Below are 26,845 nucleotides of genomic sequence, written 5' to 3'. Positions count from 1 at the left end.
AGTTCTAAAGTTGGATGCCAGCAAGCACCTGAATTACACTCTATTGGGCCTCCATGTGGATTTAGCACTTATTAGTTTTATCTTATTTTCTTTTTGTAATATTTATTTACAAGTAATATATTTTAGGTTTAGCATTTATTATTAGGTTAGTATTTAAAGGAAAAGATCAATTAGGTTTAGGATCTTCTTCCTTTCGCACTTTTCATAACCCTATTTTCTCTCTAAGTCATGAGTAACTAAACTTCCTGGCTAACCTCTGTTTATTTCTATAGATTAAAACTATTATTCTTCTATTTTAATTTATGTTTGATTCAATTCTAAGGTGTAGTTTTCCTTCTTAATCTTATGAACCAGGTGGAACGAGTGTAACACCCCGTTACCCTAAGCCTTACCTCTACCTGTAAAGCGAAGGATAACAAGACGTCACGATAGTTCTCAAGCTCATACATTAATAAATATAGAAGGAGATAATAATACTAGGAGTCCGATGAAGGAATAAAGTTTAAAATTGCATAAAGCGGATTTACAAGCGCGAGGCGTCCACACACGATAACTAAAAGCGTAAAGGCATAGGGTACAACATGAGACTTAATATAATAATAGTCAAGATAGATATATATAAGTTTAATAAGCAAAATAACTCTAGTCGTAGCCCGCGGAGTTTAGGCCGACTAGTTACAACAGAAAAATACAGAGGCTTTGAGTTAAAACAACTTATACAACTTATTTCTCAAGTAAGCCTCTAAGGCCATAAAGTCTAAAACAAAAAGGGTGAGAGAAAGTACTACAACAAAATAAAACAGAAATAAACCAGGAAGAAATCATACTCTGCTTTGTCATCATGTCCGCAATTTCACTGAGGTGAATTTTGACCTGCATCTGAAAATCAACAACAACATATGGTATGAGAACCGGAGGTTCTTAGTATGATAACAATGCTCAATATTTAAGATGTAAGGCTCCAGGACGCCGATGGCAATCCTAGAACTTCACATCGAATACGGATATTCAAGCTTAGAATAAAATAAATAAATAAAGAACTTAAACCATAAACAGGGTTATCTAAACTTAGGAGAATTCTAACTAATACTAATCACACCGCTGTATCCCACAATCTTCGCCAACCTAACTTCTGTGTGATCCCATCGCCACCGCCTACCTAACCTCCTCAGCACCAGACAATCACAAATAATGCAAGCAAGTAATACACAGGTAGTATTCATATATAACAAGTAATTCAAGAAGCAAGTAGGCATATCACATAACTAGGTAAACTCAAGTAATCAAAGAAAACAAGCATATAAGAAATGCATATGATGAATGCTTGTCCTATTGGCTCATGATATCACTTATCGGTCTGTAATTGTCAACCCGACACATCCTTCCAGATGTAGCCTTTTCTGCCACGTCAGAGATATAGTGCCTTGCACACTCATGCAGCAGCGAATCTGCTACGCTAGAGATATAGTGCCCTACACACTCATGCAGTAGGGAGTTTACTATACCAGGGATATAGGCCCCGTACACTTCATGCAGCAGAGAAGGAAACAACAATAACTACTCATGCAGCAGAGAAATCTACTACGCCAGGGATATAGGCCCTGCGCACTCTTAACAAGAACTAATCATGCAGCAGAGAAATCTGCTACGCCAGAGATATAGGCTCCGCACACTCCCATATAATCCAATAATTTCCTCATTCATTTTCAAGCCTTCAACTCGTCATACCCATCACCAGTTTTCAACTTCTCAAAAATCTCTTCAACCATATACTTCACAACTCAACACGCTCCAATCAAATCTAGAAGTTACATAAACCTTCCAAAGCTAGGTCACCGGCTCTAACTCATAACTAGGTTACCCTTTCTATTCTTTTATTATTTTCTCCCTTGATTCAAGATCCTAACACTGGCAAAAAGGTTTTAAACAAGTGTTACGGAAGTTTACAAGCTTGCTGGAAAGGTGAAACAGTTGAAAACAAGGTTTTGATTGAAAAACAGGGCAGTGTGCGTACACACAGGGGGTAAAATCTCAACTCTGTTCATCCGCACAGGCTTGCGAACGCCCTCAACAGAGTGCACCTTCCAACGTGTGTGTGGGCACAGGGCTGTGCGTGCGCACAGCTTGCAAAATTCATATGGTGAGCATACATACCAGAGTGTGCATGCGCACACAAACCAGAAATCACAAATTCTGCAACATCACAGAATTCAAATTTCTGGCACCAACTTCCGATGATCATATCTTCCTCTACAAATATTTGATTTCTACAAATATTTAAAAAATTCTTATTAAATATGGCTTATTCCGGTATACCTGTGTATTTTTGGAGACGATAATAATGGATGCCATTATTAAATATGGCTTATTTTTTTAATTTATAATTTAAAAAATTCTTAAAGAAGTCATACTTGTTGTCTGTGTATTTTTGTGTACTCCTATATACTGTTTGTAGATCTATATATTATTTGGAGACGATGATAATAGATTAAGAACGCAAGATTGAAAAAAATTAAAGGGAGTTCGTCGGGGAGTTAGGCGAACTTGCTCTAAACAAAAAAAAAAAATTGTATTTGAGAAATTAAAGTTCAAAAATGGTTTTGAAAGAAATATGAATTTTTTTATTTCTGAAAAAATTATTATTAGTATTTTAAAACTTCACAAATTGAGTGATTTTGAAATTCTTAAACATAAGCATTAATATTTTATTAATATTATTTATATACATTATTTATGACATTAGTACTTAACGAATCCAAATATTAAACTTTTTCATCATTGATTAAGTGACTAATATTTTCTTCAAGATCTTCAAAGAAATCAGATATTTTAAAATAAGTGGTGTAATTTTTAGCAACATCATTTGAAATAAAATTTGTCTCTTTTTCTTTGTCATAGTTTTTCAAGAATGCTTGATAAAGATCACTAGATGCTTTGGGGGTACGACAAGTACGTGACTAATGTCCCTTTTCACCGTCACGGAAATATTTATCCTTTGTTGATTTATTTTACTCATTATTTCTTTCTTTATCCTACTTCTGGTGAGATAATTTCTTTTGAACATAATTTTTTTTCTTCCTTAATTTTTTTCTTACCAAAGCTTTGCCATTTACCTCTTTTAGGATTATATTTTTTTGCATTTGCTTCAGGAAATGGGTCGGCGCCAACTAGACGCACTTCATGATTTCTTAAAGTAATTTATTGTTTCGTTCAGTAACAAAAAGGCAAGAAATTAGACCAGAATATTTTTTAAATTCTTTTTTCTCGATATTGCTATTACAGAAGCACATTCGAGACATGGAAGGTCGAGATCTAACATGTCATTATTAGTTATCTTTTTCTCACATAATTTATTCGTGGGGTAATTCGAAACATTGCTGAATTGTATTCATTTATGAATTTAAAATCATGTAGACGCAAATGCGTCAATTCATGTCGAGCTTCAGGAAGTATCACAGTCTTTTGATGATTATACCTTTGTTCATGGTTCTTCTAAAGATCTATAGGTTCTTTTAATGTGAGATGCGTATTTTTCAGTCCTTTATCAAGATGACTAGAAAGGAAGATCTTAGCTTTAACTTTATCCTTTTGGGATGTTTTATTATCAGTCTTAATGGTATCTCTAACACTACAAAAAAATGTTGAATACCGTCAAATTTACTGTCGGATTTAGCAGCGGATTTACTAACAAATTTACCGGCAGATTTGGGAATAAATACGTTGGGTAAAAAAGTTACCATTAAATTTGATTTTCTAATGCTAAATCTAACGGTAATATTTGGAGGGAAAAAAAGTTGTGCGATCATACCATCGAAATTACCGGTGGATAAAGCTCAACTAAAGGGACGCTTCATTTTGGTCACATGCAATGGTTTACCGTCGAATTTATCCACCGACAAATCTGACGATAATGCTCAATTAATGGAACGTTGCGTTTTGGACATCCTCAATGCATTACCATCGAATTTATCCGCCGATAAATCCGACGGTAAATTTACCCTAAATTAGAATTGCGCGTCCTCCCCCTCATTTTGAAACACACACACACACACACACACACACACACACACACTCTCTCTCTCTCTCTCTCTCTCTCTCTCTCTCTCTCTCTCTCTCTCCAAACCACCTCCGGCAGCCCCCTATGCCAACACTAGTGGTTCCAACAGCCTCCAAGACTACATAGACTCCTTGAGTCGCAGTGGTCTCTCTATCACCGACGTTTTCGTCACTCCTATCACTGCTATTACCGTTGCTGCAGCTGTCGTTGCTCACTGTGTCACTGGAGCTCCCTCTCCCTAATGCAACCTGCTGGTTGGTCACCGCCGCCATCATTGCGCCGTCCGTGCTGCCACTATGCTAGAAAAGTTCTCTGCGCCACTACTATCTCCAGGTAACTCACTCACTAGTTAGTTTCGAGTAGTAAACCCTAAATCTTAATTTATGGTGTATGCCTACGTTCCTGTTTTATTTTGATTTTGTTCTATTTTTACTGGATTTTAAGCATTTGGTCTGATTTTGTTCTTTTTTTATTTATTCTGATTTTGATTTTAGGATTTATTCTGGGTTCATTATTTTATTTTATTTTTGAAATTTTTCATTTTTGAATTCATTATTATTTTATGATTTTTATTCTGATTTGTTCTTAATTTTTTTCTTATTTTTGTTATGATTTTTAATTTGTTCTTGATGATTGGTTATAATTTTTTGTTAGGCTTTCGTTTTACAAGTTTGAGTTTAGAGAATAGTACAAAAAAGTACTCAAATAACAAATTTATTGCAGTTGTGAGTGTTTATTTATGCGAAATATTGTCCAATACTTGTTTTAACAAATTTTGAATTAGTTTTCAAATTATTTTTAACTTGTTTTTGAATTTTAACTTCTTTTATTAATGCAGCTTCAAAACAATTAGGTTAGCAAGATTGGTAGTGACAGGTAAAAACTAATTACTTGTTTTTAACTTGTTTTATGTTTGATGATTGGTTTTTGTTGTTATTTTTATAATTGTTCTCTTATTGGTCAATTGAAACTTGAAATTCAATCACACATTAGTTATCTCCACTTTTACTTTTTCTCTAATTTTGTACTTATTCTTTGTTCATTTTTTTGGTTGATTATGCCTATAAAACTAATGTTCAATTATTCATATTTTATTTTTAAAAAAAATTGAAATCACATATAAAACGAAAATTCAAAGAGTATCATTATATCAAATATTGATAGGGTGAACATTTTTCTGTAAGTTTTATATTTTATTTTAAGTTCTTTCAAAATCTTAATGTTCAAAAAAAAGTGAACAAATTTATATATTGATTTGGCTGGTGATTAAGCTTACTAAGTCAATTGTATAGGCCATTAAGAGTAATAAGACATGATATATAGATTATCTTTTATTGAAGATAAAAAATTTTTAATTGACTTTAATTTTTTTTAAAAGTTTGCAAACAATAATTTAAGATAAGTTTCTAGTCATAATGTGCATAATTTTTCTTTCTTGCTTGTAGAATATGGGAATTACTTTTCTATAATGCAGTTGGTTATTATATTTTTTCTATTTGTACTTTAATTTTATCTTTTTTACTTGTTTAATTGGTTGGTATTAATTATATATGCTTTTATTCTCTTCTACTGTAGGAGGAGGATGATGATAAGTGAATTTATAAAAAAAATTAAAATTTAAGTTTATCGGTGAATTTACTATCGGATAAATCCGCCAGTAATTATTAATTTAGTTATTAGTAACTAACATATTACCATCGGATTTGTCAGGGGATAAATTCGACGATAAAAGTTATCGGCAAAAAATTTTCCATGGATAAGAAAATCCGATGGTAAACCATTATCTGCAAGGTTTATACCATCGGATTTATTTTGACAGTAAACAATTGTCGGCAGATTTTTTTGGTAAATTCGCCAGTAAATTTGACGTATCCGGCAATTTTTTTATAGTGCAAGATCCATTAAATTAAGATGGATTTCGGCATCTAATATCAATGATAAGTAGTTGTCTCTAGATATATTAAAGACATTAAATTTAAATTTAAGATGAGAGTATTTTGACTTTTGACATAATATAAATATATTACCCGTGTCTTCTTAAATTTTATTAGAGTATAAAAAATAAATATAAAATAAAAAAGTGTAAATAGAAAATTTTAGTATTAATATTCACTAATATTATTATTTCAATGATTATGTATAAAAAAGTTCTATGGTGGCATTGATTTTAGTGACTAAAGATGACATAAATTTAATCTACAAATAAAATATTAACATTTAATAAAAAATTAAGTCTTAAACTAAAATGATTCTCCCTTTGTTTAAAAAATATCATTAAAATAATTTTTAATTATTTTTATTTTAAAAAATAATTTCTTATAATTATTTTTATAATTATTTTTACTAAATAATTTTTTATAATTATTTTTATTTTTTAATTATTTTTTATTATTTTTATTTTCAATAATTTCTAAAAATAATACCAAAATTAATATTAATATTACCATAGAATTCTCCTTATATGTTAATGAACATACATATAAAGGGAAGTATTTTATGTTAGCGTTGTATGAATATTATATCTAACCATATTATTCTATTTATACACGTTCAAAAATATATATTTTTTAAATTTTATTAAATTCAATTTATTTTAATAACTTGAGTCTCCCACCATTAAAAAATTGACCCACCCGTATGATGAAAGAAGTCATATCTTATTAAATATTCGTCCATATCTCACAACAAAATTCATCTTCTACTTCTATTATCCATACCTAATGCAAAACATCATTATCAACATATATATTCAAAATTCTAATCCAGAAAATCAAGAATCCTTAAAATTAACAAAACCTTAATATTAACGAACTCTAAAAACCCTCATCATCAAGACATCAACTCATCCAAAATTCGAAAGAACTAAAAAAGAAAAATAATAACAGTATGAAAACGTCTTCAAATCCAAAAATGAACACTTGCATGCAGATAAGAGATTTAATTTGGATAAGAAAAAACATATCTAAATCTATATACAGTAGCAAAATTGATAGGACATGGGAAGACACCCAAAAGAAGGTATGGTTTTGAAGAGTTAAACCAATTAATTAAGTGAGAAATAGACTTCATATATATCTTGAAATCCAATAATCTTCACCTTCTTGCATTTATTATATTGGATGATCATTATCACTTCCACTTTACTAGTACTGCCTTATTAACTCAACGGAAAGTTTCGATCCCCTATCTGAATCCAACAACAATCATCACCGTTGTTCTAACTAATGCTTTTTTCCCAGGCCGAAATTTTATTTCTTTTAATCAAGAGTATAGTATTCTTATCCAGTTACATGTACCATGTTTCCTTTTTCATATAAATATATAAACACATCAAATTTTTGTATTCTGATCCTTCTCATTATATTAACAACATTTTTTTTTTCTTTTATTCTTGTTTTCATCATTCAAACCAGTCATTAATTCATTATTTGTGCTCTTGTGACTTGGAAGTTTACCTGATGTTGAAGTTTTAATTCCAAGTTGGTTCTCTCATCTGAAGTTGTGACTTAGTTATGTTCTCACATATGCAAGTGTGAAAGTTGTTAGAGTTGTTTCTTAGTCAGCAAGTAATTAATTGGTTAGATTAGTTGTTGCGGTTAGCTGTTCAAAGTTGGTTATGACTACTAAGATGAATCAATTTTATCTAATTGGATAGTTAGTTCAGATTAATGTAATTGAGTAGATGTGTAAAGCTGATGTAAAGCTTCAATGATGGATCACATGAACACAATGCAAGTCTTTTAGTAATAATTGATCTTTAGAACCTTGCATGCAAGGCAGTAAACCAGAAGCTTCTCTCTTGTTCCTCACATGATTCACACTTTTCCACGCAAGTGTAGTTGCTGCGTCAACAACTTAATCTTCAAGTATTTTCCATTCACATGCATATGCATTTCTTTCCAAAAACAAAATGAAACGAAAAAAAGGTTTCATAAAGAAGATCGATTAGTAAATTTAGGTGAAAACTCAGATCCAGTCTACTTCACGTGAAGTTGATAATTGAGAGCTGTTGGATGAAAATTTAGTCAAATCAGTCAAATTATCTAATGACTTTCAATTATCAATTTCAGATAAAGTCAATTGCACATTTATTTCTACTTAAACTTTATTACCGACGAAATCGAGAAATCTTTACACGTTTGAAATAATTTGAATTGGTGCCTCTGTTACGCAATTATATATACATGCATGCATGGGGAAGAAATTAATGTCCAAATAAATCTAAATATATATAGGTACCCTTAAAGTTAGATTACTTATTTATAAAAATCCAATCATGTTAGGTATATATATCATAAAATTAACTTTTAAAAATTAATTATAATATTTATATATAAATAAATATATAATAATTAATTTAGTGGTTAATTTTAGTATGAAAAAGTAGTATTTTTCATAAAAATCGCATGTATAAAAATTTCTTATAAAAATCGCAAACATTAAACTTTATCAAATGGTGGTATGATTTTGTAAATCCATCCACATGTATATATCTATTAAGAAAAAATATAAGAAATTAATTTTTAATTAACTAATATTAATTAACTATTTTTTTTAATTCTAAAAATTCTATCATTTTAGAAGATTTAATGTTTTAGATTTATAATTTAGAATTTAGGATTAAGGCTCTATAATTTAAGGTTTAGAATTTAAAATAAATAAAATAATTTTTAAAAAATTAACTAACATTAACTAAAAAAGTTAGCTTTTCAGCATTATTTATCTATTAATCTACCGAAATTTCATAATACTAGTTAGCTATAGCTTGGTCCCATGCACGTTTCTTCTATGTTATTTCCATGTCAAAAATCGAATACTTAATACTGATGTTCAATTTTCGATGTTGAAGTGTAACAAAAAATTAGGGAAAGGAAAGTGATTGCAAGGAGTACTGATGAAGGGTCCAAATGATAATGTTTATTAGTATGACTATGATCGTGATTAGGTATAGCTAACGCGGGAAGAAAATTATGAGACGGAAAATTATTCGTTAGTTGATCAGTTGCTTATGAACTTTTGTATGTGGATTTTCTGATGATGCAACAGATTCTCTTAATCACACAAGTGATTTTTCATGAGAACGAGAAGAATAAATTTATAATACTATATTATATATTAATAGTTAAAATTAAGATAAAATATATATTAAAAATAAATCAAATAAATATATATATACACAAAAAAATGGCCCAATTTTAATGTGCACGTAATATTTTTAATTTACATATGGCTATACATCTAAATTTATTTATTTCACTCATATAAACCTAGTTATCTAATATATGTGAGAAAGTGGAATTTATTCTCTCTAATTATGTTGTATGCATTTAATTTACCACTAATAATAATTATATTTCCAAATTAAGTCCTTTTTATAGAAATTAATATGAATTTTTTTAACAATAAATTTTCAATTTTAAGGAATTAATTTGTAATCATTGGGCAAGGAAAAACAATGTAAATAATCTAATCAAAATCGCCTTTTGATTGATCGGTTGCAGTATGAGATTGGTGATGGTGCAAGTGGCGGAGGTGTCGTGATAATTGGCAGTGACCGATGAGAATGTGAGCGAAGTACTTTCAGATTGAGATCTGACGAAAGAAAAAAGGGAAAAAAAAGAAAAAAAATAGCTTTAAGATTAAAATTAGAATATAAGTATAATTATTTAGTGGCACCATTATAACATATATATATATTAATAATAATTATAAATGTATAATTCGGTAAAACTAATTTTTTTTTAGTAGTGTGCTAGTGTAATAACGATTTTTTATATAAAAAAATATTTCATTCATGAACAAAGATTAGATTTAATCTTAAAGAAAAAAAATTCAAATATCCCCTATATTAAACTAAAACTGAAAAGTGAATTCAATATTCATATAGAACAAAAACACACTGTAAAGTGTTATTGAAAATTAAAATTACATAACAAAAACCAAACCAAAGTAAAGGCAAACTGGTAAAAAAAGAAAGGGGAAAAAAAAACCCAGTGCAATTGTAAAAACAAAAGTTTGAGTTTCATTCAGTTATTTATTTGTTTGGGTTTAGTTACAGTACTTGTTTTTTAATAGATGTATTTTTCTTTTTTCTTTTTGTCAACACATTGTAAAATTCTAAATCAAGATAAATTATGATATAATTGGCGAGTTGTATTAATTTGATTCTTAATTTTTTAATTGTTACTTATGAGATTAAATTATAGTAATTAAAAAATCAGAGATTAAATTAGTGCAATTCGCCAATTTCAAAGATCAAAGTGAGATTTAACTTGTCCCACAATATTATTTTTATGTATGGCCTCTCTTTTATTCACTTACTAGTATTTTTACCCGTAATATTATTATGAAAATATAAATTTTTAAAATTATGTCGATCCTGATATTACATATTATGACACAAAATTTATAGCATTAAAATACATATACAAAATGGTCATAAAGGACAAAAATCTCCGTTAACTAAGAAGATCAGGATTTCTATAAATAAAAACAAAATTAAATAATAATTTTTTTAATGATTATTTTCATATGAAAGAATTTAATTTTTTACTAATAATTAATTTTAATATTCGTTATCTAAAATTTCAAAGAATTTAATGTGTATACTTTTATATTTGATTAGGTGTTAAATTTGTTAATATATTTTGTGAATAATTAATATATTAACAATTTTAATTAACAAAATATCTTTCGTGAAACATATTTACTAGAAATTCTATCTATATTTTTTTCAAAAAAATGATGGTTCATCACCTTTATTTTTTCATAAAAAAGGTAAAGTATTAAATTGGTCTATTATGTTTAGGTGTAATTCTATTTTGGTCCTTAAAATTTAAAGTGTCCTATTTAAATCTAAAAAAGTTTTATTTAGATTCAATGTAGTCCTACTGTGAGGTCAAAGTTAAATAATTAACAGAATGTCCTACATGATAGCAGTACAAGAACAAGATCGATAATTTAAAGAACAAGTACAAAGCTCCAGAGACACAAAATCAATCGTAAATGGCTAAATGCATCGATATATTTATTTATCATTTTTCTTACAATTTAAATGAAATATTTTTTATAGAACTAAAAGAATGATAAATAAATGTATTAATACATCCACGATTGATTTTATACCTCTAGAGTTTGCACTTGCTCTCCAGATTATCGATCTTGTTTTTGTATTACTATCATGTAGGACATTCTGTTAATTATTTAACTTTAACCTCTCGATGCAACTACATTAAAACTAAATAATTTTTTTAAATTTAAATAAAATACTTTAAATTTTAAAGACTAAAATATGATTACGTCCAAATATAAATTTAATACTTTACCCTAAAAAAATCAATGCAACTCCTCAGCTTCTCGCTCTTCGAATAAGTTTGTGAATTGTATTTTGCACGTAACGATCGCGAGTAGGGTTTACATATAAACGATTTGAAGATATTTACAATACGGGTATTTGTCTATTTGACGAAAATGTAAGCACGCATTTTCTATATTCTAACAAGAAGAGTTGATGAACTTATTGAAAAATCATGGTAATTTCATAGAAAGCGAACGCTACCTAAAAGTCCCTCATATTTTATATACGTTTTCTAGGATTGGGAGATTTCTTTAAATTGACTTATCTGAGGCAACAGCTAATATGGCAAGAATTTGTATACATTAACATAATTTTATTATAAATGCAATCAGGTTATCACTGGAGGTTTCTTTTAAATACATGTGCGCCAGGCAGAATAATTTAAGAAGAGTTTACATTCAAATTATAGGTATCTCTAGAAAAATGACCGAACGCTAACTACACCAAACCAACGGCTTTTTCATTTAAAAGAATATTAGTAAAATATTAATTTTAAAAAGAAATATAGAGAACTAATTTTTAGTTAATTAATAATAACGAACCTTTTTTTAAGGTTTATAACTTAAAATCTAAAATTAAAGATTTATAATTTAAAATAAAAAATAATTTAAAAAAAATGTAAAAAATTAACTGTTTAGTATTATTCATTTGAAAAATACGTATTTATAATTTTTTTTTTTGGTAAACATAGGAGCCTAAGCTCAAAAGAAAAAAAAATACAAGTTTATCAAATTACAAGAAGTTTGTATCTCTACAACATCTATTTGCAGCAAGCGCTTTATATCTGCCGGTGAATTATCGATGAAATTGAATCTATATTGATGGTTAATGCTGATCTTTCCAAGCCAAGCTACATAATTGTTAGTTTTCTTATTTGCATACTGAAACTTATTTTTTCAAGGACGTTTTTTGTACTCTTTTATTCTCCTTAGAATTGGATCTATTGTTTTAGTTGGTTGGTATGTGTTGATTTCTTTTAAAACTTCTATGCATCCATCTCCACAATCACCCTTGTCATTCCTAAATTCCACGTCATTTGTAATCCATATAGAACTGCTCATATTTCTGCTTATGTTATCTGGAAATATCCCAATGTTGCAGTGAAACCTCCAATCCCCTCCCCTTTTGTGTTCAAAAGCCCCTTGCAGCCCGATTTCTTTGCTTTTTCTTTGACTGATCCGTCGGTATTTAATTTCACCCGACCCTTGGGTGGTGGTTCCCAGGCTTGTCGATGATTTTGGAGATTCTCAGGTTCTGCTCAAATTAGCTTCTTTTTAACTGCTTCTTTGTAATTGCTCACTGAGGCCTTAATTATTGTGACCACATTCCTTGGCCTTGTAACTTGTTGTGAGAAGAGATCTTGGTTTCTCCACTTCCATATTCTCCACCACGATACAAAGAACTCATCTATCCAGTTGTAATTTGATGATTTTTCAATCTGATTTGAGAGGTTAAAATCTATCCATTTAGCCAGATTCACTCCAAAGAAAATTGCAATTGCACTAGGTTGAACCAACTCGATCCAAATTGATGCTGCATATGGACAATCTCTTAGAACATGTAACCCAGTCTCAGGTATTCGATTACATCTATGACAGTTTGGATCTGTTCTCATCATGCGGGATCTTCTGCTGGCTGTTAGGAGCCTTCCATGTGCTTCTTGCCACATAAATACTCTGATCCTCTCTGGTCCTTTCCACCTCCATATGACTTTCTATATCCTTTTAGTCTCCATGGATGAGTGATTTGTTAATGTTTTGTAGGCCGAAGCTACTGTGAAATTCCCATTTATCATGTGGTTCTATCTTATTTTATCTTCACCTTGACCGTCCTTTGGTGGAGGTATTTATCTAATTTTGTCTATGACTTCTGTGGGAAGCAGAGCCATGAGCTTTTCTAAATCCCATTCACCTCTGCCATTTATGTATTCGACTACCTTCCCATTCTTTTGCTCATCTGGAATGGGTGTAAGAGCTTTGCTGCTGAGGCATCCTTCATTTTGTACCCAAACATCATCCCAGAAGGAGGTAGTAGAGCCATCTCCAATAGCAACAGAGCAGTATTCTTTCAAAGCATGCCATAGTTTTGCAATGTCTTTCCAAAAAGGAGAATCACTAGGTTTGCTTTGTAAGCAAGGACCTTCCTTATACTTGTGTGTAAGCACCTGTGACCACAACGCTTCAGGCGCTTTCATAAATCTCCAAACTATTTTCATCAAAAAAGCATCATTCATAGTTTGAATTTTCCTCATTCCTAAACCTCCCTGTAGCTTTGGTTAGCATAAGGTGTGCCAACTAAGATGATGAATCCTTTTCTGGTCTGGCCCTTCACCCCAGATAAAGCTTCTCTGCATTGTCTCTAATTTATTGCAAAGACCTTTTGACATTTTTGAATGTTGCATTTTAAAATTGGACATCAGAATAAAAACTGATTTTATCAGTGTAATCCTGCCCGTCAATGACAAACAATTCATTTTTCAGCCCTTCAACTTACTCTGCATATTTTCTATAATATTTTTGAATTTGTCCTTGACTCTCCTATGATTTGTTAGCATTGCTCCCGAGTACTGACCTAGACATGATTTTTCTTGATAGTTACATTTTTCACAAATTGCTGCCTTTTCTTCCCTTTTGACATTTGATGAAAACACCACCGATGTTTTTGAAATACTAATCTTTAAGCTTGATGCTTCATAAAAGGTCTTCATGCAATTCATGACAACCTGTATATGTTCTTCATTTGCTTCTGCAAACACTAGTAAGTCATCTGCGAAGAGCAAGTGGGAGATCTTTGGTCCTTGTCTTCCAACACTTATAGGTTTCCAAGACTTGCTAGCCACAAGATCCACAATCAAGTGAGAGAGCCTATCCATGACAATAACAAAGAGGTAAGGTGAGATGGGGTCTCCTAGCTTGATTTCCCTTGTCGGTCTGAAACTCTCAGTCTTTCCACTATTCCACAACAAGTTGTAGGACACTGACAAGATACATTCCCTAATGAGATTAGTTAATTGAGCTCCTATATCAAAATCATCTAGACATTCCTTCAAAAAACTCCAGCGGACTCTAGCGTAGGCCTTCTTGAAATTGAATTTTATGTCCATAAATCCTCTTCTCCCCTTTATCTTTTTCATAATGTGTGTCATCTCTTTAGCAATCACTATGTTATCATGGATTTTTTCCTGAGACAAAGCTTGACTGATACGGAGAAATTCTATCTTTCAAGGTCAGTTTGAGCCTTTCTACTATTATCTTTGACACGCACTTATAAGTCACATTGCACAATGAGATGGGGGTAAAAAAGGGTGATTGAGTCTGGCTATTTCACTTTCGGGATAAGGGTTATGAGGGTTGCATTGTTGTCTCTTATTGTGTCTGGGCTCTGTAACACCCTAACTTTTAGCACCTCATGATCGTACTAAAAGCTCAAGCGTTACTTACCTATAAACCTTTTTATTTTATACTCTCTTTATTTAATATCGAGTCTTTGTGAATATGAATCGGAATTTTAATCAAGAAAACAAAAAGTCTTTACTTTTAACCACTTTATCAAAATGATACATATATCTATCTATATATTCACAAAGCATTATATATATAGACTTATTTCAAGATTCTCAAATACAAGTCCTACCCCTCTAAAAACCAAAACAATAAACGACGAGGGAAAAATAAAATCTAATGAGAGTAAAAAAAAATAAAATGCAAATAATTACCTATAACTTTTAAAATAATTACCTTTAGAATTTCTTAAAACTTACTTTAAATAATTAGTTAGTTCTCTTCAAGTTATTTTACTTTAAACAAATTCTAATTATGTCACTCGGTTTTAAGTTACAGTAATCAGTTTTCGGTTATTTTAATCCCTGACATATACTGAAGCCAACAAGCATAAGCACACATGTAATACAAACACACAAACAATTCACACATAAATCAAATACAAGGAATTCACAAATAACTTAGCACAACATACGGGAACACTCAAGCAATTCACATAATGCATATGATGAATGCGTTTCCTATGCAGGTCATGAGCTCATGCTTTGGTTGTCTACCCGCAACCCGACGTTACTCAAAGCGAACCCCAAATATGGTTTCTCTACTATGTCAGTCAGACACATTGGTATCATCATGGGCGAACCCATGTCAGTTAGGATACCTTGGCATCACAGTTACCCATGTCAATTAGACCAAATTATAATAACATTTCTATATGCATAATAGTAAGAAACAGGCTATCAGTTAGGCGAACATTTCTGCATTAACAATCTTAGGCTATCAGTCAAGTGGGTACTTTCGCATTAGCAATTCGGCACAAAGGCCTAGTCAAACAAACAATTCTCAATTATCTTTTTCATTCTAGCTATCAGTTAGGCAGACATTCCCACATTAGCAATTTGGCACAAAGGGCCATTCAAACCTACAATTCTCATGAATAATTATCCCTTTTCAATTCTCTCTTTTATCCATGGTTTCTCATTTTCTTTCTTTGCATCATACCTCCGCATCACCAAATTAATCAATCTTACCTCCGTATCACCACATAATTTCTCACATCTCTGCATCACCATGTAATCACTCATACCTCCACATCACCACATAGGTATACTTTCAGTTATTCATCAGTCTTAGCATCATAACGTTTAGTTTTCAACTACCCAAACTTCTTTAACGTTCAATCAAGATAAAATTTATTTTCAAATAATCTGAACTCAAATCATAGCTTAAGACAAAAATATTTTCCCAATAGATTAAACTTAAAACATAATACTTCTCTTAATAAATCAAAAACCACATAATATGATTCCTAGATCAAATTTTCTTTTAAACAACGTTTTAAACAAAGTCTCGGAGTTTTATAAAAATTTCTGCAATATTTCTTCTAAAATTTGGGCTTTGCCACCCTTCAAGGGTCCCAACCAAACATTTTCTCAACCATTCGGAACATCAAATTATTTTTAATAATCAAACTATTTTCAAATATCAAATAATTCTCAAAATAAGCCTATAAATCAGATTTTCAAAACAAAATCACGCTTTCGTTTATTTTTACGAGAATTCGGACAGAACCTCCCCTTAAAATTTGACTTCACCACCCTTACGAGCTCCCTTACTTTCATAACTTCTCAACAGTATACCAGCCTTCTATCAGCACTTATCAAACATAAGGTTCTCAACAACCAACATATGATTCCAATCCTTATAAAATCATTTATAAACTCTCAAAATTACTACTTTTAGCAATTTCAGGAACTCAGTTTAGAAATCCAGACTCGATATATTTATCATTTATCAAACCTCAACCTCACAATTTACTCTTTATAACTTGACTCAGCAACCAATTACGTTATTAAGTAAAAATTAGAACTTTTGACAACCATTCATCCCAAACAACCTTGCAAGAGGTACATAAGCGCTAAACGAATTTCAATTCATACGAACATAATCATCATCATAATAATACCAAAATCAATTAGCATTCAGTTTCACAACCAAAAACTCAATTACAATCATAGCCAATCATTCACAACCAAGAATCTAAACTCAATAATATTATAATTACTAATATATTTGTAATTATCTACTATGTTTTTGGGCATTTTTAAATTGAAAACTGTTAATTTTAAAATAAAACCCCTACCTCCTACAGAAATCATGACAACAGAAGCTTTCGGGAAGGTTTTTGAACAAGATATCAAAAAAGAAAGCATCAAAATCAGCTACTCCACTTTCGGGATTCCCTCGGCCAAACGTTGCATGGAGGGACAGCAGCTCCACCAGCGATTCCTCCTGAACAAAAGTGACGTCAACATAAAGAGGAGTAAAATACGAACACTTTTATCGAATTTGTTTTTTAATCGGAATTACAAATTTAAAGTAATCGAAGTCGGAAGCTTGGAGGTTCCATGGTTCTCTTCACCCACGATTCACTTTCTTTAAGTCACGTTTATTTCTTTCTTTGTTCTCTTAATGGCATTGGTTATCTATCTATTACTTGTATAATAGGCATGGCTCATTAAGCCAGGTGTCGCTCTCACGTTGATTTGGAATAAAGAAATGAAAAAGTAGTAACCTAAAGGTAAAGCTTATTCTTTCTGTCTCTGCGCTGCTCCTTCTCTCTCGCTTCTCAGTTTCTCACACATTCTCTCTCCTCCTTCCTTTATTGTGTCAGTGTCTCAATCTCTCTATAGATCTCCTTCTTTTCCGTAAAAGCCAACAGAATTGTCTGCTTCAAAACCATCACTGACGGATGATCTGTGGATTACATCCGTCTCTCGGTTATCTGCTCTCTCTTTCTGGCGATTGCCACTCAGATTCTCTCCCGTTCTTAATCCCAAACCCTACCTTTTCACCTCCGTTTTGCACCTTTAGGTTTGTGTGCCTCTTCAATCTTCGCCAATTTCTCCCTTCATTGTTCCGAAATCACCAATCCCTACGACACCCACCTAAAACACTAACCCTAGCAGACCTCTCCGAAATCCTCAACCCATAGCGACACAACAGGCGAGATGGACTATAATGAGGCGGAGGATGTCTCGAGACTTCTTCTTCTGAGGCAGTGACTCTCCCTCCCAAACGCATCAGCGGTGGAATGATCACAGGAAGAGGGCGATGAAGAGTCAAAGAGGCGAGATGGAGTATAACGGGGTGGAGGAGGGCTCGACAAGAACGGAGTTCTTCCTCTGATGTAGTGAGTGTGACCTCTGGCCGATGTGTTCTCTCTCTCCGTGGCCGACTTCCTCTTAAGGGTTTTTTGATTTTGTTTCAGGTATCACCCGCGAAGTCATTTTGTCCCAAAATGACAATTCCAAGAACCACTGCCTCATATGGAGTGATGATGCCGTGAAACGCATACCCTTCGCTCGCCGGTGCCCCACCGGAAAAGCTAGTAGCAACTCCGATTCCTCTCACCGCAAGCACACAAAATTTCTCCATCATTTCAAGTGAGATTTCTGTTTTTTTTTTGTTTTTAAATTTAACATTGTTGGAAATTATAAGCTCAAGTTGTATTTCAGTATGATTGGCTTGCTGATGGAATGTTTTGGTCCCAGAGGATGGATTTAATTCTAGCTGTGAGGTAGAGGCCGAAGGTGAATGTGATGAATCCGACGTGGCAAAAGTAAATCAAGTGGTCAAAATGGATCTCACTAAGGATTTATTGCAAATAGCATGCCCCTAATTTTTAAGTCAATTTGAGATGTTAATGGTCTTAAAATTATCCACTCAGGCCTATCCGATAAATGTAGGTTTTCTCATTTTTGGATCCTCCCAATCTATGCAAAGCTGCGCTAGGATTTGTACGCAGTGGAGCCCCTGATGAGCATAATCATGGGTACTCCATTTAGATTTCTAGCCACTTCTGAAAATCCGAATTCTAGATACATCTACACAGTATCTCTGCCAACTGATTAAGATTCCTTTTTTGATTTGGAGGTGAATGATGGGTTGGCATGCAACTACAAATTACTAACAGTTTTAGAATAAGAATGTAATGAATGTGTTAATTTTGGAATGTAATTTTTTATTGGTAGTTATTATTTGTGTCTTTGCAACTGCAGTGGGAGATTTTAGAATGTAATGAATGTGTTAATTCTGAAAATGTTTATTCCCAATAAGTAAGGATATCTTGTGTGTTAGAAATTTCTTTTATGTATTCCTTACAAATATTATCCACATGGGAATTTTTAAAATTGGGTCTTATCTTATGGCTGCTTATATTATGTCTTAGTTGGAAAAAAGCCATTTCTCCAGTAATAAAGGGGTTAGTTCCTTGTCTTCTTCATCTACTATTCTAACTTTTAAGGCCTTATTTGTTTTTGTCTGAATCTAGCTATTTGTGTCTCATATTCGACGCCAATGATTTGTAACTTGATTGGCATGGAAGGTCAATATTGTTTGAGTTTTGCAGAAAGAAAAAGTTTTGTCTTGTCAATCCATGAATATATCATGGAAGTAGGTATGTGAGGGTTTTAGGTTCATTTAATTTAAGTTTTTTTTTTGGAATCTGTTATTGCTGTTTGTTCTTTTATTTCTAATCATGATGTTCGTATGGTTTTTATTAATGTTTGTTATTGGTCGCAGATGGTGAGGAGTGATAGATTTAAGATGGGGTAAGATTGTAAGAACAGTAACTTCATAAAAAGGACTGTGAATGAAGATCTCAGAGAAATCTTCATTGAGATGATTGAAAGGTGTTGACAATGGCCGATATAAGTTTATCTCACTGATATGAAATGACACTCGCTAGGTGTTTAGTAGAAATGTTTCTTTTTTTTATTTGTAATTTTTTTATTGTTATTTGTTTGTTTAATGCATTGGTTTATTGGATGAGACTCTCTGTGAGAATTGGTAGGGGCTGAGACGGTAAATCCTCTACTTTGGTTAAGGTCTTTGTCACAGCCTAAAATGAGCCATGACTGGCGCTCAGGAAAATAGTTTTCCATCCAGCCTAACTGATTCGAATATAAGATAAATAAGAAGGTTACACATATTTTTGATAAATTTACAATTTTTTTTTGAATAAATAATTACATATTTTTAACAAAAATAAAATAAATAAATATGAATGGATCCTGCCTGTGACATATGGAGCAGATGACGCCGAAGAACTTAACAAAGAATAGATACCCATTGCAGATATTACTCTTGAATAGAAATACTCACATAATTAAATATTTATTCCTGGAAAATATTTAAAAAAAACGGAGTGAGTTTCGCAACCCAGTGACTAGACAGTACATCTATAATTCACATGAGACCATATAAACATTATTATAAAAATAATTTTATTTAGAAAATAATAATTTATATGAATGAGTGAATCAATAAGGGAGTTCTCATACAGAAATCAAATCAAATAGTCCACACTTGGGCGGCTCCACCTCTAAGGGCATCCCTTTTCTCTCGTATGTCCGTACAGAATAACAGATCCAACGTGTGGCCTACACGTTAGGCTAGCAACGCCCCTGCTAGCTGAGGTCTGAGCCAGATGCATCTAGGTTAACGTCATAACCGCCGCTAACTACGGTTTTCTAATACGAGCCTCTCAAACCAATTCAAACATATAATTTCAAATATAACAAATTCTTCGATCTTTCAAACATGAGGTATCAAATCAAATCAAATAATACTTTCTCATCCAAATCATATTCAATTATATTTTTTCAATCTTAAGGAATTTCAAATATATTTCACAATTTCAAAATAAGTGAATACCAACAAATACTTCAATGTTTCAAAAATACATATTCGAGTAAAATCAAATGCTTTAAAATAATATGAAACTTCTTCAAACATACATATAGTCTCATAAAAACATATAATCTCATGTGCATATTAAAATGAGCTTAACAAGAATAAATATTTAGTTCTAATAAATCGATCATTCAAACTAATTTAAAATCTTTTGATAAAAATCTTTGTAAGTATAATATAAACTCAGTCACCATATATCAAAATAATTATAGCAAAGCCAAATAATTATAAATGTAAAGCCTACTCACAACATGATCCTAAGGGACCGAGATATCGAACCCAGAGTGCCAGAATCTAAGGTGAGGAGGATTGAAGTAAAATGAAACAAATGAGTGCAGAATTTGGATCGAGAAGGTGGCAGCAACTTCCACGGCTACATCGCAGATGTAATCATAACATCAACAGCTCCAACCGTTCCATGATAGCACTAATACTAGTACTCAAGATAATTTCTAGCAGAAACGCAACAAAAGTAGGGCGATAGTACTAAAACAAAGACATATTATCGCAATTAAAACCAGAGCATGTAAGACAAGAAGAAAATATAGTAGAGTAAAGGTGGAAGCATTACAGTTTCATAAATGGAGTCAGAACAGGGGAAAAATTGTGCTGATTTAGAGACAATAATGAAGAGGGTGTGGGGCTGAGCAAGATAAAAACAAGGACGGAGACGGTTCATTAGCAGTGATGTCGGTGATGCTCCCCTGACGACGAGCTCCGTTGATGGCAACGGCAGACGGGACGATGGTGAACGGCTCCTCCATTGCGACTCTTTCTTCCTCCCTTTACTGCCCGACTCAAACTTTCCCTCTTCATTCAGCAATGACGGTAACCCCCAATAGAGATGGTGACAGTTGAAGCTTAGCGGCGATAGAGATAAGGCTTGGCGGCTGTAGCAGTTTGACGGCAGCGAGGCAGAACGGAGGCAGTCCTTCTTCCATGTCTCCTCTCTTGCACTCGTCCCCCCTCTTGGACGCATCTCTCTCAGTTCTGGCCTCTGATGCCAACGCAACTGCAGTGAGCTGGACGTGGCTGGTGACGATGCGGCGGGACATGAACGGCGTCCTCCAGGCCGGCAGTGATGAGGTACGACTCTCTCTCTCCTCGCATGCATGGTGGTTCGGCATGGACAGCTCCCGCCTTCCTCCTCCCTTCTCTTATCGCAGTTAACCTTTTTCTCTCTTTCCTTTTTCTTTCTTTCTTTTTCCGTCAGAGTCTGGGTGTGTGTTATGAGGAAGAGGGTGTGAGGGGAGTGAGAGTGTGTGCGGTAGTGAGAGGTGAGTGAGTGTGTTAGAAGAGGGTTAGGGTTTGGTTTGAAAAAAAGAGGAACAAGGGGTATTGTAGAAATTTTACAGTCTTGGTTTTAACTGTTTGTGAGATCTCTTCGAATCTGTATCATTATCATAACCTGAGAAAAAAAAATTAATGTCATAACAGATCTGTATCATTATCTTGTGTATAATTCACTTTAGCTTTGGTTTCCTTAAGGATTTTTTCTTAAAAAATAAAAATATATTGCTGGTTGGGTTAAAAAAAAGGGAAGTTTAATTGTTTTGAATTCTAAGCTGATTTGATAAGAAATTTTAGATTAAATTTACTGTTATATTTTTCAATGTGTGTTTTCGACATGTTTTAAAATCTTGATTTTAATTTTTACATAATTTCTCTAGAACTTATATTTTCAATAAATTATTGATAGAGATTTAGTAGCTCTTATTTTTTTGGAGACTATCTCGTGTATAATTGACTTTAGCCTTGATTTCCTTAAGGATTTTTCTAAAAAATAAAAATATATTGCTGCTTGGGTTTAAGAAAACCAAGTTTTTTTTTTAAATTCTAAACTCATTTGATGAGATGTTTTGAATTAACTTTACTGTTTTGTCATCTGTGAGGTGTTAAATTTTGGATTAACTTTAACTATTTATGTGTCTCTTCAGATTTGTATTGTTATCATAACCTGAGAAAAAAATAAGCTGATGACATGATAAATCTGTATCATTATCTTTTGATATATGGTTATGCTTATTGATCTGTTGTGTTTTCTTAGGATTTTATTTGATGTGTTTCGAGTAAATGCACATGAACTAATTGATTTTTGTTTTTTTCCCCTTTTATATTAGGGTCTGATCACGCTGGTCCTAGAGTGCCTCACTTGCTCTTGCTCTCTAACAAGGTACTCTTTATCCTGTAATTTGGACCCACATTGTGTGGAAAAAAAATTATAATGGTGTCACATGATAAATTCTTTATCCTGAAAGTTATCATCGTGTTTTCTAAGATTTATTTAATTATCTTTCAAATAAATGTTAATTTAGTATTATTTTTTATTGTGATCTGTTGGTATATGAAGGTGTTTAAAAGATCAATTGAGGATCCTTGCTGCATTATGATATGAGATTGCAGCACAGTTCCTTTGGACAAGGAAATGGGCTCAGAAAGTTTGCAACTTAAGTTAAATAATTTCTCTTTCTGCCTTTTTTATATAGAAATTATGTTTAATTTGTTCCTTTTTTGTGGTTTTAATTTGTTATTTGAGATAATGCATATTTTAATATACATATTTATTATTTCCAAAATGTAATTAGTCTGAGAAAAATATAAACCCAACTTTTGGCAAACTAGATAGTATGGGAGCTCACAAACTAGATACCTCATGCATCCATCTGAGGGACCATTTTTGGCAAACTAGACCCTTTTAAGTGTGGTTCAACTCTTTCGTACCTCTTTTTTTATTTTTCAATCATATCTTTTGAAGTCATTTTAATCATAGATAAAGCTGATATTGAATCTTGCATCATATTTGCCTTTTTATATTTGAAATTAATTAAGTCAAGAATCTAATTTCCTTTAACTTATGCTAAGCATATCCCAGGATAAATATGACAACACAGTTAAAGAATGCACAAAAGCATTGGATCTGAATCCAGTGTACATTAAAGCTTTAGTAAGAAGAGGAGAAGCTCATGAAAAGGTTGAACATTTTGAAGAAACCATTGCTGGTAAGTTCAGATCTTATGTTAGGGGTTATTATACTTTAAGCATGACTTGAACTTTATTCTCTTTTGCACAGTAAGAGGGTAAGTGTAGTTTCTCAAACTGAAAAGGTGCCATTGTTATGTGGTATTTGCCAACCTAGAGAAAGCCAGTATGAGTATCATTATGCATTCCTTATTGTTGGATCTTAATGAAGAAGTACATGTTCTGCATACTAGTGTCATTCAGGTTTTTTTCCTTTTCGCATCATTGAGTTCATTCATACCATAATTTTTTTCACTTCACTAATTTTAGTTATTTTTTCAAATATCAATTGACAAATATGAAAAAGATCTTAGAAATTGATCCTTCAAATGATCAAGCTAGGAAGGAAATCAGATGAGTTGAGTCGCTTGCTGCAGAAAAGCGGAAAATGATGAATAGATGATTGGCAAGTTTCTATTATCATCTTTATCTTGGATTTCAATTATAATTGCTATTGTATTATGTACTTTGCGTAGAATAGTGCATGGGCATTATTTCCTTACATGACCTTGATCCTTCATGCATACATTTATAATTTGTTACCCAAATATGATGCTCTTTTCTTTATTTCTTCTTGCTGCTGCAAAATTACCATCAATAACGGAAAAATATCCTGTTTTGATTTTTGTGTATTCTTTGGCACATTCATCTAGCTTTTTTGTCCATCCCTAAGATTTATTTGCAATCTTGTGGTTGAAATTGGCTAAGTCCATATGTTTGTTTAGTCAAATGAAATCTTTTTGAAAGAAATTATTTTATCAAAGAAATTTATAGATGCCTTATTGTGATATTTCTAAGCATGGGATACCTAGGTGATAGAAAGATATACTATTATTTTATCAAAGGAATTTATTTACAATTTCTTCCTTCATTCTTCCGAAATCACCAATTCCTTGGGATAGATGCTGCTGGTGTAAATTCTTCTTTTGTATGCCTTCTAAAACTCCTTCTTTTCGTATCTTTGGTTTGGCTTAGTCACTAAACAAGAAGATGAAGAATATTTTAGAATTCAAAACTTAGTCCATGAAGGTGATATTTTTTTAAAGAAAAATTTAGCTACTTTCTTTGTAATAATAGCATTTTCTGTAAAGAAATTGAAAATAACTTTGCAGTGAATTTCAATTCTGAATTAACAGAGGCTATAATTTTACTTTAGTTGTTTCAATCTGAAATTTCTGGTATTATACTATCAGATAAATATTGAATTATTGAATGTTGCTTTATTGTCGTTATTTTCCTAATAATTTTTCATCTATGTACAATTCAATAGTTGAAAATGCTATGTAAATTGAGTTGGTTCACATTATCTCCTTAAGTTTCTCTAATTTCTGTGATAAATATTTTATCCCACTTTATAGAGACGAATCTCAAGTTCTAGATTTGTTGAGTTGTATTTTTAAAAGTTCTTTAGAAGTTTTGTTACTATTCTTTGTTTTGTTCTCTGTCTTTTTCTCTCTTTTTTATGTTTTTATTTGCTTTGTTTTTTATTTTGGAGATAGTCATCAAATTTATTTTAGTTTTATTTGTGATATTAAATCACTTGTAGTATATATTTTAGTTTCACTTTAATAGAAAACCAAAAATTTATTTTAGTTTTACAACTAAATTGAGTGTCAAATTTACATTTGTGCCTTTTTTTTCTCTCGGTTGAAAGTCAAAATTACGTGGACATTTTTATGTACAAGTGTACACCAATTGATTTTTATTGGTAAGCTATTTAAAATACTTTTTTTTATTTTGTATCCATTCGTCTTGAATAATCAAAGGTTTGTTTGCTAGGAAAAACAAGCTGCTTGATGAAGTTAATAGATATTTCTCTTTGCGTATGTTTACTTAAAATAGGTTTTTATTTTCTATTTAGCTATCGAGCTTATGTTGATATTTTTTCTGAGAAGTTTGAGTCTTTGATTCTTTTCTCTTATTTTTTTAAATAAAATTAGTAAAAAATGTATTCTTATTTGTTACTCTCTTTTGTTTATACGTTCATTCATTGATTGTATATCTTTTTTTTTCTTTTGAGCACAATTTTTGAACTTTACTGATAGCCACTTTGTTTTTTGGTATTTCATTACATAGATAATTATCTTGTGTGTATCTTTATTGGGAATATGATATATTTTTTATTGGAAATATAATTATATAGGAAGCTTAATCAAATAATGATGTCTATACTAAAAGGCTTCCTCATCTAAGTCTACCACTCTTAAATATATGCATAGATTTTCTTTTTATTTTTAGTTCTTGCTTTTTTCTAGGTGTTACCTCATGTTATCTTTGTTATCTGTCTCTTCTCTCTCATCCTCTTCTCATCCCATCCTCTCTTCTCCTATTAACTTACAATTTATATAAAAGATAACTTAGGGTTAATATAGCTTACCATTTATACACCTTATTTGTGTATCACTTGTTGTTAGCTTAGGTCCTATATATAGGATTATTTAGTGGGGCCTGCAAATATCTTTCGATTGATATCTAAGGTCAATCAACATCAATATCTTTCAAATGTCTATCTTTCTTCTTTTTTTCCCTCGCAAAATAAGGGTTCTATGGATTTCGAAATTAAAATTACTCAATTGATTTGTGTTTATAAATAAAGGTAGAACCCATTGATCATGGCAGATTTTTCTCACATTCATGTTGCTGTTGTATGTGTTTCTTAGTTGCTGTTTGATTGACTGAAATCTGTTTTCTCTTTCATCCATTTAATTGCATTTCAATATGACAACTGCCATGGATATGGTTAATAAAATTAATCCTGAGAAGAAAGCATGGAACCTCAAAGTTAGGGAGATTAGGCTTTGGACTGTTCCTACTTTCACTGGTCAGCTTCTCCCAAATTCCATGGAGATGATTTTGGTTGATGAATCTGTGAGTTATAGTGACCTAAATCTATTAAAATTTTTTGGCTGTTTATTTTTTGTATTTAGATGTGTTTCTCCTTGCCTTTTATATATCGAGGTCTGAAATTTTGTTTCATTTAAATTTGTTTTTCTCTTTATTTGATTTGTCATTTATCAGATTTTTAGTATAATTTATGTTGATTGGTAGAGGTGCAAAATACAAGCTACTGTTCGGAAGACTATGATTTACAGGTTCAAACATCTTCTCCGAGGGTCGAGTATATGTATGAAGCTCTTCTCTGTTGTGCCAAACCAA

At 31.7% G+C, this 26,845-nt stretch overlaps 1 pseudogene; it reads right to left on the bottom strand.

Annotated features, from left to right (window-relative positions):
* Window positions 1-20,915: 20,915 nt before the first annotated feature.
* On the bottom strand, window positions 20,916-22,300 carry LOC110278537 (uncharacterized; annotated as a pseudogene).
* Window positions 22,301-26,845: the final 4,545 nt, after the last annotated feature.

The sequence above is a fragment of the Arachis duranensis genome, chromosome 3, assembly GCF_000817695.3.
Source record: "Arachis duranensis cultivar V14167 chromosome 3, aradu.V14167.gnm2.J7QH, whole genome shotgun sequence".
Taxonomy (NCBI): domain Eukaryota; kingdom Viridiplantae; phylum Streptophyta; class Magnoliopsida; order Fabales; family Fabaceae; genus Arachis; species Arachis duranensis.
This window is presented reverse-complemented; position numbering and strand designations above follow the sequence as displayed.